General features: G+C 37.6%; 1 pseudogene; it reads left to right on the forward strand.

Annotated features, from left to right (window-relative positions):
* Window positions 1-1681: 1681 nt before the first annotated feature.
* Window positions 1682-3202, forward strand: LOC129073993 (60S ribosomal protein L4-like; annotated as a pseudogene).
* The last annotated feature ends 7348 nt before the right edge of the window (window positions 3203-10550 follow it).

A 10550-nucleotide genomic window follows, 5' to 3' on the forward strand; every position in this document is an offset into this window, starting at 1 on the left:
ATGAGTTTATTTGAGCAAAACTGATGACATATGGCAGGGAGCAAATGCTCCTGAGAATAATGATTTTGCAGCTTCTTTTATGCACTATAATTAAAGAGGAAATGTAAAAAAGATTACATGGAGCTGAGTGGAAGCAAAGTGGGAATTGGAGTACAGGATAGCTGATAACATTATGTGCTCTCTTGAGAGTGGTTACAGGCTATTTCAAAAGTGTATTAGCCTAGATGCACAGAAACAATGGACAGGGCTTGCTTTAGGCAAAGATAAGCCTTTTATTAAAAAGTTATATGCTTGGGGAATGACTGTAGAAAGACCTGCCCCAGCAGGAATTTATGAGCAAATTACCCCCTGATGTTAATTACCATAGAATCCTTTTATTGTCAACACTATAGAGTTCTCACCAGCTTTACTGAGGTACAATTGACATATAATATTGTGTAACTTTAAGGTGTACGATATGCTCATTTGGTAAACTTATGTATTGTAAAATGATCACCACCTCTATAGTTTTTTAATTACCATTTTTATTACCTATTTTTAAAATTTTGGTAAAATGTACATAACATAAAACTTACTATTTTAAAACATTTTAAGTGTACAATTCAGTGGCATTAAATACATTCACAATATTGTACATACAGCCACCTCCACTATCCATTTCCAGAACTTTTTGTCATCACAAACATAAACTCTGTACACTTTAAACAGTAACTCCCCATTTCCCCCTATCTAGAGTACTTTAAAATTTTACGCCTTGTGTAATTTTAGTGGTTGCTCTAGGTGTTACATTATGCACACTCATCACAATCTACTTGTGTCATCATTTTACTAGTGCAAGTTTAGTATAAAAACCTTACCTTCATTTACATCTTTGACCTCTCTGTTTATAATATAATTGTCTTAAATACTGTGAACAAAAAAGGGGTTCTATGAAAAGTAACCTCACAGGATTATATGATCATAAATTCCTAACTGGGCAGGTCATGGTGGGTAGGCATGTCCCAGGCACATTGCTTCTTTAGCAAAAGGCTTATCTTTGCCTTAAGCAATTCCTGCCCATTTTTTTCTGCATGTCTAGGTTAACACACCCTTGAAATGCCTCTTTTTCAGATCCCTCTTACTAAAACCTGACCATCTTAAAGAGAGCACATGATCTTAACCTCCCTGTTACCTGATCCCTACTTTGTTTTCTATCACTTTTGTATAACCTTCCTTACATTCCCTCCTTAATTTCCAATGCATAAAAGAAGCTGGCAACTGTAGTTTTTTTTGGTAGCATTTATCTCAACCTGTTGAGATCTTTCTTCCATGTATATCCTCTGTTTGATTCAAATAAATTTTTATAAAAATTTTCTACAAGTTTGAACATTGTTAGGTCAATATACTTATTCTACATACATTTAGAATCACATCAAACATTTTTATAGTTTTTACTTTCATTATTAATTTTGAAATTTAGAAAACTGAAGAGGAAAGGAAAGACTATTGCATACACTGATATTTTTGCTTATTGTGTCATTTCTTTCTTCTTGATGTCCCAAGTTTCCTTTGGTTATTATTTTCTTTGTTTAAAAAACACTGTTTTTGGTAAGTCCGCTTATGACGAGTTCTCTTAGTTTTCCTTCATCTGAGGACATCTTGATTTCCTTTTCATTATTAAAGAATATTTCCCCTTTTTCCTATGGGAGCCACCAGCTTGAGAGGAGTGTGGCCACAAATATCAGTGTACTCTGAACAGAGGGAATCATCTCACAAAAGTGTCATTTTGCCTGCTATGTTCAAGGCTCCCACTTAACCAGATAGCGTGAACTTAGTTCACACCAACTTGTGCAAAAACAACAGACAGCCCTATGCTATCAGTGAATTCACAGGTCTTCAAACAAGTGCTGAGTCTTGGGGTACCAGCAGAGCTGTGGCTCAAATTCCCAAAGTCCCAGGTGGGGAAACTCATCATTCTGGCCAGGGTCCTTTTGGACATACGTGTTGTGGGGGCTGCACATTTGCACCATCAAAACCTGGTGCTGTTGGCACCACAGAGGGAACACAACATGGAAGCGATATGCCATCTGCTCTATGCTGGCAGGCTTGGCCTTATTAATGCTGGTCATGTCTAAAGGCCATTATATGAAAAAAGTTCCTGAACTTCCTTTGGTGGTTAAAGATAAAGTTGAAGGCTGCAAGAAGACTAAGAGGCTGTTTTGCTTCTTAAGAAACTTTAGTCCTGGAATGATATCAAAAAGGTTTATGAGTCTTAGGGAATGAGAGCAGTCAAGGGTAAAATAAGAAACTGTCATTGTATCCAGTGCAATTCTTCTATCATCTATAATGAGGGCAGTGGTATCATCAAAGTCTTCAGAAACATCCCTAGGGGAGCATTTGAGACCTTATTCTCATGCACATTTTGTCAGTTGGCTCAAATAAACTTTTTTTTGTTTAAATTAATTGTTTTTGTTTTCAAATAAAATCATAAAAGTTACCTACAGGTTTTGATGTTTCTTATGTTAACAAGGTTTTTGTTCTTTGTTTTTTGTTTTTTCTTTAAATAGGAAACAGAGAAAGGAGAAAATAACGCTGAGATTTAGGAATGGAATTACTCTGCTTAATGTAAGCAAATTGAACATTTTGAAACTTGCTCCTGGTGAACATGTGGGCTGTTTCTGTATTTGGACTGAAAGTGCTTTCTGCAAATTAGATGATCTGTACAGCACTTGGTGTAAGCTGCCCCTCTCAAGACTAGCTTCAGCCTTCCCATGCACAAGATGCTCAACACAGACATTAGCAGAATCTTGAAAACCCTGGAGACCCCAAGAGCCCTCTGAGCACTACGCAAGGACATTTATTGCAGAATCCTGAAGAAGAATCCACTGAAAAACCTGAGAATCATGTTGAAGCTAAACCCATATGCAAAGACCATGTGTCAGAACACCAATCTTTGGCAGGCTAAGAACCAGAAGCTCCAGGGGTATAAAGCAGCAATAGTTCTGGAAGCCAAATCAGATGAGAAGGGGTTCCAGCAAGAAGCCTAGGGTAGAGAAGAAAGAAAAGAAGACTGGTGGCGTTATGAAGCAAAAGAAGCATTTTATGGGAAAAAAAGCTGCCACTACCAAAAAAGACAGAAGCTGAGGAGAAGCCCACAGAAAAGAAAAACCACCATATAAGAAAAGAAGCCTCTTGCATAAAGTTATATTTGTTTATTCCCTGAAGGGTAAATTACTTTGAACATCTAATTTTGAATAAGAACTCAATCAAAGGCAGTGAGAAAAAATTTTCACTGGATATAGAACACTGGGTTGACAATTCTTTTAGTACTTAAAAAATGTTGTGCCACTTCCTTCTGGCCCTCATGGTAAAGGTGAGGTATTTGCTGTAATTCATATTTGTGTTCTCCTTTAATGCATCATTTCTCTGTGGATGCTTTCAAGATATTTTCTTGTCTTTAGTTTTCAGAAGTTTAATTGTCATATGTCTTGGAGTGGATTTCTTTGGGCTTATTTTATTTGCGATTTGTACAACTTGAATTTGTAGGTTAATGTTTTTTACCAAGTTAGGGAAGTTTTTGGCTATTATTTCCTTGAACACACTTTCAGTCCTCCTTTCATACTCTTTTCATTCTGTGACTACAATGATATGATTTTTACCTTTAAAAAAATCCTATAGTCCCTGAGACTCTCTTCCTTTTATTGCATACTATTTCCCCTTTGTTGTTCAGGTTGGGTAAATGCTATTGGTCTGTTCCTCGAGTTCACTGATTCTATCTCTGTTATTTTTACTCTATTATTGAGCCCATACAGCAAAATTTTATTTTATGTATGTATTTTTCAGTTCTACGATTTCTATTTAGTTCTTTCTGATAACTTCTATTTATTTGCTGAATCATTTATCTTTAATTTGTTTCAAGAGAATTTGTAAATGATTGTTGAAGTCTTTTATAATTGCTTTAACATATTATCAGATAATCTCAACTTTTGATTCATCCTGTTGTTGACATCCATCAAGTGTCTTTTCTCATTCATGCTGTGGTTTTTTTTTTTTAAGTTGTATGCTGAACACTTTGTATAGTATATTATACAGCTCAGGATTTTATTTAATCTTTTTCTTTTATCAGGCAGTCCCCTGTTGACATTTTGCACATGGGCTGCTGGGTGTGTGTGTTTATATTTTTTCTGGTCTCTGCCGACACCACTTTGGCAAAAATGGACCACTGAATCACACTGCCTTGTTGCAAATGGGTGGGGTGGTTGTTCAGCTCGCCCCTTGTTCCACCGACAACTTCCCAGTGAAAATGGGGCACAGACTCCCACTGTCTTGTTCCTCTGAGTAGGAGTATAAACTCATCTCTGAGCCCAACCTGTTGATCCCACATGCTGGGGGAATTGGAACACCACGCTCTTTTGCTAGGCAGAGGATGGAAGGTCAGTTCCTCACTCAGCCCTTCCAAAACTATTCTGCAGGAGAATTGGACTGCTGGCTCTTCCATCCATGGATTAGGGGGATTAAGAGGAAAAATAACTCCCTTCTCAGATCTGCTGAAACCATGCTGTGGGAGAGAGTGCAGTCTCTCTGGGTTTGAATGGAGTAAGACAGATGTTGCCAGTAAGGTTTACTGTGGGGCTGAAAGAAGGGGGTAGTAGATAAAGACGATTGTAAGGCCACCCTTTTTCCCATCGTTTGGCTAAGCAATACAGGCTTTTCTTGAGCATTTATTATCTGTGACTGTTTGTGGTGCTGGGTTTGAGGTTTTTGCAGTGCCCTGAGATATGACAGAGAAAAAAGAAACCCAGGAACTTACTACTGTGTCATTCCTTAAGTGCCAAGATCCTTATGTAGCCCAACTTCTTTTCAAAGTATTCCCATGCTTTTTGTGTGTGTTATGTCCAGAGTTTTTACTGAGGAATGGGATTATTTCATGTTAGTGGACCTGTAAGTCTCCTCAAAAGGCCATTTTTTAAACACCTGCTTAATTTACCACCTGGAGTTTCCTCCAGGTTGTCAAAAGTTGTGAATCTTGTATTTCAGCAATTTACAACTAAGACTCTGTCCTGAACAGATGCATAGTAAGATATATAAACAGATGAATCAAATGCATTCCTAATAAAAGGAATATAGCACCCTAAATTTATGTAGGGCTTCATGATTTACAGATAAGGTTCTGGATCCTATTTAATATACACTTTTTATATACATATGCTCTATACATTTATTAATTAAATGTATGCATTTATATGTATATATATAAAAATTATTCTCAACAATGTTAACAAAGTAGGTGGAGTAGGTATTGTTATTTTTAAAAAGAAGGGGCTCTTTGGTTAAGTTTCTTGCCTAAGGTTGAAGAGCTGGTAAGTACAAGTGTTATGATTTTTGTGAATTTTAGCTCTGGGCTCCTATTACCAAACCACACTACCTAGGATAAATGATTCTTTGTTCTATCAGAAATATCATGCTTGACAAGTAATTATGGAGCATGATTTTGTCTTTTTGAGGTACAGTACCTTATGGGCTTTAAAGTCAGGAAGATTTAAATTCAAATTCCAACAACACCATGTTTAAGTTGTGTAATCTTGGAAAAATTACTTAAACCCCTCTGTGCCTCAGTTTCTTCATCTGTAAAATGAGAATCACAATATTTAATTTAAAAGGTCCCATTGGATAATCACATATTATTTAAAGCAAAGTGCCTGGCTTAATAAATGGTAGCTGCTGTTATTATTATTAAAAATAAACAAAGCAAAAAACCCCACTGCATTTCCATAACGAGGAAGTAATGATTCAGACTCGAAGCTTTCAGGAGCAGGGAGGGTGCATCTGTCCATTCTTGTTTGGTTGTGTAGCACCTCACATGTTGCTTAATAAACATTGCCATCTCTGTAATTTTAACTAGAAGGGACTTAAAGGTCATCTATTTCAAGCTTCTCATTTTATAGATAAGGAAACAGAGGCTGGGCGAGGTTGAATGAATTGCTTTAGGGTTACAGTGCTAATACCCTTCCTGCTACACTTGGTAAAGCACACAAATGAGTAAGCAGAAAACAAAAGTGTGCAAAGACACCCCATACTCCAGAAAGAAAAAGATTCAGATAAATAAGGCCTGAAGGAGCAGGTCTAAAAGGTATAAATAACCCCTACAGGCTGAGCACCATATATGAGGGCAATGCCTAAATACCATCGAGAGAGAGAGAGAGAGAGAGAGAGAGAGAGAGAGAGAGAGAGAGAGAGAGAAAGGGAGTAGATTGACTGGTAGGCATCCAATGAGAAGCGCCCTGGCCTTCACAAGTGGTGAAGACTACATTGGGAGGGCTTTGATGGTGAGAGAGGGTGTCTTGTACAAACATTAGTGGGGCTGAAAGAAGGGGGTAGTAGATAAAGACGAAAAGGCATCATTGTCAACATGGCCTATCCAATTCCTAAAAGTCAGTTTTAATGGGAGCAAGTGTCATCCAGCCAGCCACCAAACAGTCATTTAAGTAGCAATGTGTCCCCAAACCACAAGAAATTTGTGGTTTCTAAAAGTAGAAAACATTCAGATTAATATTTTTAATAATAGTTGTGCTTTCATCCATTTCTCAAACTGGTCTTTGTAGGGGGCCGCTTAGAGTGGTATCAGGAACTGAAGTCCCACGCAAGCTGGGGCCTGGGAGCAGACCCTCAAGACTTGGTCAGAACACTGGTAATGCGGAGACAAGCAAGACCCAATAATAACTCCAAGGGGCCCCAGGAGAAATCAGATTTAGAAGTAAATTACACTCCTTGAAGCATGCTTTGTTTCTCCCTCAAGCTCTGTTAATCTTATACCAGATAACCAGTTTATGGCTAGGAAAGAAATTTACAAAATTCCTAGACCCTGACCCAAATCCCACCTGGCAGCATAATGTTTGCTCAACTCAGATCCAAAGCAGCAGGTCAGTGTGTTTCTGCCATTGCCTTCTTTAAAAACACCTATTGTCTGTAAGCTTAAATTACTGATGTAATTGGATTACCTATACATTCCTGCTACCTATCCCTGGCTTGTAACCCTCTCAGTAAAAACTAATGAGCACAGGGGTTCCAGGGCATTCTCCTTTAGAGAGAATCACCTTCCCCTTTCCTTGACAGGCAAATGGTGTTTGGAACAACTCATTATTTCATTTGTGACAAACCAGGGGACTTTGTGGTCTGGAAGCGGACCCCCTTGGGTCTTAGTAGCAATTTCCAGGAATGTCTCATGTGGAAATTTTTTTTGGCTTGAAAATAATGAAATTTTAAATAATGATGAAAAGGGATAACATTTTTCATAATTCAGTATTTCATAATAACACATTTTATCAGTTGACCCATGGCTTTATAGTGTCTGTCAGCTAGCATAGTCAGTAAATTAGCAAGGTCTTTTCCATAAGGCCTTTTTAAAAAAATAATTATAAACATATTCTTTCTTACCCTTACCTGAAAGTATATTTTGCATAAAAGTACATTTCTAAAGCAATTTTTAAATAAATTCTCAAATCTAAAAAATGAAATTTTGACTTCATCTGGCCTCTGTCTAGTTTCAGGGTTTTGAAAATAAAGTGAATAGACTACATGAAATATATTGAATAAGGGTGAGTGCTAAGATGTAGTTATATGTAACAGCTATTTAACATTTCAAAAAGATGTCAAAAGCAGTTCCATAAACTATTTTTTGTTAGAAAAATGTTTTGAAGTGGATATCAAAAAGTTTACAAAATATATATAATAATAGCTACCTTTTTATAAAAATGCACATATAGATGTGTATTTGTATTCACAAGAAAAACTCTAGAAATTCACCCTAAATGTTAAAACTGATTTTTTCCCCTGGGGTTTGGGATTTCATGGGATTACTGTTTACTTTTTTGTGTTTTCTAATTTATTTTTACAGTTGAATATGTATTTTGGTCTCCTTTTTTTAAAAAAGAAAAATGTTTACTTAAATATTACAGAGAATCGAATTTGGAGTGGAGGGGCGAATCAGAGCAAGGTTCAGAACGATTGCAAATGACAGATTCTCCAGACTGAACTGAATGTGGGCAAGAGTCCATTTGATACTAAGGTGGTATTTGTGTGCGTAGATTCTTTTTTTTCTTGTGTGCAGAAATACAACCATAGAAAAATAATTTATAATTCTGAAAACTGAATTTTTTTCCTCTTGCTTCTAGAGACCCTTCTCTGACAAACCAAGGTTTAGGCCTAAAACAGTTATGCATTGGGTAGAAAGGCCAATACAAAGTAAGAAGGGAATTTAAAGATCTCTGCTCATCCTAGTTTCCTCCTCAGTTAAATATGAGGCCCCTTCTCTTATTTGTTTTCTATGCTATTAAGTTTTGGGGAAGAAAAAGAAAAGTCAGCCCTGACCTAGGAGCTAACAATCTAGTTGAGCTAATAAGGTAAGTATTTTAAAAACAGAGGTGCAGTGTGCACCTATGCATTAAATGACAACACAGAGAAGTCCTATAAGCAGGCTAAGGAGTGGCTGGTTACTTTGTACTGTATGGTCATGGTTTAGATTAGCACCATTTAATAGAACTTTCTATAGTGATGGAAATGTTTCTTCTGTGTTGATTAGCACAGTAGTCACTGGCCACATGTGTTTACCAAGTACTTAAAGTATGGTTAGTGCGTTGAAGAATTGAATCTTTAAATTGTTATAAGGGAGATCCAAAAAAACAGTATTTATAAAAAATTGTGTTTTTATTCTTATGTTTAAACTTCAGTTGCCTTCAAAGTACTTTCTATTTGATGCAATACAGTTACTGAGATGTTTTTCCCACTGCTCAGAACAGTTATTGAACTCAGCAATTTTGATGCCTTTTAGTACTTGTTTTTTTGTTTCATCTCTTCCAAGTTGGCAAAATGTTTCCCTTTGAGGACTTTTTTTCATCCAGGGAAGCAAAAAAAGAGTTGCTTGGGTCCAGATTAGGTGAATAAGGAGGGTGAAGCAGAGGGGGTCATGCCATTTTGGGTCAACAAATGCTGAACACGCACAGTGGTGTGGGCAGGTGCACTCATAAATCAGGCATCACGAAATGGGCAAATGTGTTGAGAATCTTCAAAAAAAAATTCACTGAAGCTAAATGCAGTCTTTCACAACCATGCGAGCTGGTACACTTATACAGATGGCTTCCTAGAACATTCACCTAGCAGGGGAAGCCTGGACTACAAGGGGCCCAGCCCCCAGAAGATAATTCCACGGTTTTCTTTTGCATCCCCCCATGTATGATTGGTAATTACCATATTGAAGAGTGCAAACCAAACTCTAGATGGTATCAAAGTTAAAGTAGGTGTTGTCCTCTTACTCTAAGAAAGGGGAGGATTTGAATAGCTAATAAAAAAAAAAAGCATTCCAGAGTAGAAAGCATAAATGAGTTGTGCTCAATTCACACTGAAAGTATCAAAGTGTTTGGATGTGGGTGTGTGAAAGTACCCAGTGTTTGGGAGAGGGGTTATGATGGCTCGCTCCACTGTATACACCATGCATCTGAATGTTAGGATTTGAAGCTGTAGGTAATGGTGAGTTATTGTGTTGTTGTTATTTTTTAAATTGAGGTATAATTGACACGTAACATTATAGTAGTTTCATGTGTACAGCATAATGATTTGGTATTTGTATAATTTTTTCTGATCAGTGGACAGCTCTCGCTGCAGGCTAGGAATTATGTGGAGTGCCTTACATGGATTATCTCATTTGATTACTGCAACCTGGGGATAGGACAATCTACATAAGAAGGCCAAATGGGAACTTACAATAATAACCACCACCATTTATCCTGTCATTATCACGTGCTTATTATGGATATTTACATATTTTATCTCACTTAATTTTCTTAAGGCTCTAATGAAGGGCTAGTAATTCCAATGATAAAAAAGGAAACTGGAACTCAAGAAGGTTTTGTTGTAATTAAAGAGATTGTCCATTATGTTGCCAGGCTCTGTTCTGGGCACAGAACAATACATGCAAAGGGCCGGCTTTCATGGAGCTTTTATGGATGTGGTGCAGACAGGAAAAAAAAAAGGAAGCAAATAAATGAATCAGATCACTTCAGATTTAATATGCTGAGAAAATAATAAAACTAGTGATATAATTGATAGTATAATAAATATGATACAGCAATGGGGGAGGGTGTTGCTGGAAGGTAGAAGCGCTATATTCGCTATATTCGTGTGGTCAGGGGAGGGCCCTCTGAAGGGACAAGTGAGCTGAGAACTTAAGGAGAAAGGTGGAAGTTTTCCAGGCCGAGGAAAAGGTCTAGGGCTCAGATGCCCTAAGGCAAAATTAGCTGGGCTACTGTTAAGGTTTGTGCAGCGGAATGAAGCTTTGTAAGCAAGGGATGTAGGCCAGGATATATAGCCACCAAATCAGGGGAAGGGGTTACATAAAGAGGGCAAGTCGTTCCGTTTCAATGTAATAAGGCGCCTAAGAGTCAGGTGCTAGGCTGTCAGGCTCTCAGACGAGTTTCTGCTCTGCGAAGCTGCCTGCACAAGGGCAGAGGGGTGAGGCAACCGGTCAGGAAAGGTTCCAGGACCAGGGTCAAAGGGCAGAGGCCCGCGAGGGTGAGGGG

Source organism: Pteronotus mesoamericanus, unplaced genomic scaffold, assembly GCF_021234165.1.
Source record: "Pteronotus mesoamericanus isolate MK-2021 breed Mesoamerican mustached bat unplaced genomic scaffold, CSHL_Meso_final contig_44, whole genome shotgun sequence".
NCBI classification, from domain to species: domain Eukaryota; kingdom Metazoa; phylum Chordata; class Mammalia; order Chiroptera; family Mormoopidae; genus Pteronotus; species Pteronotus mesoamericanus.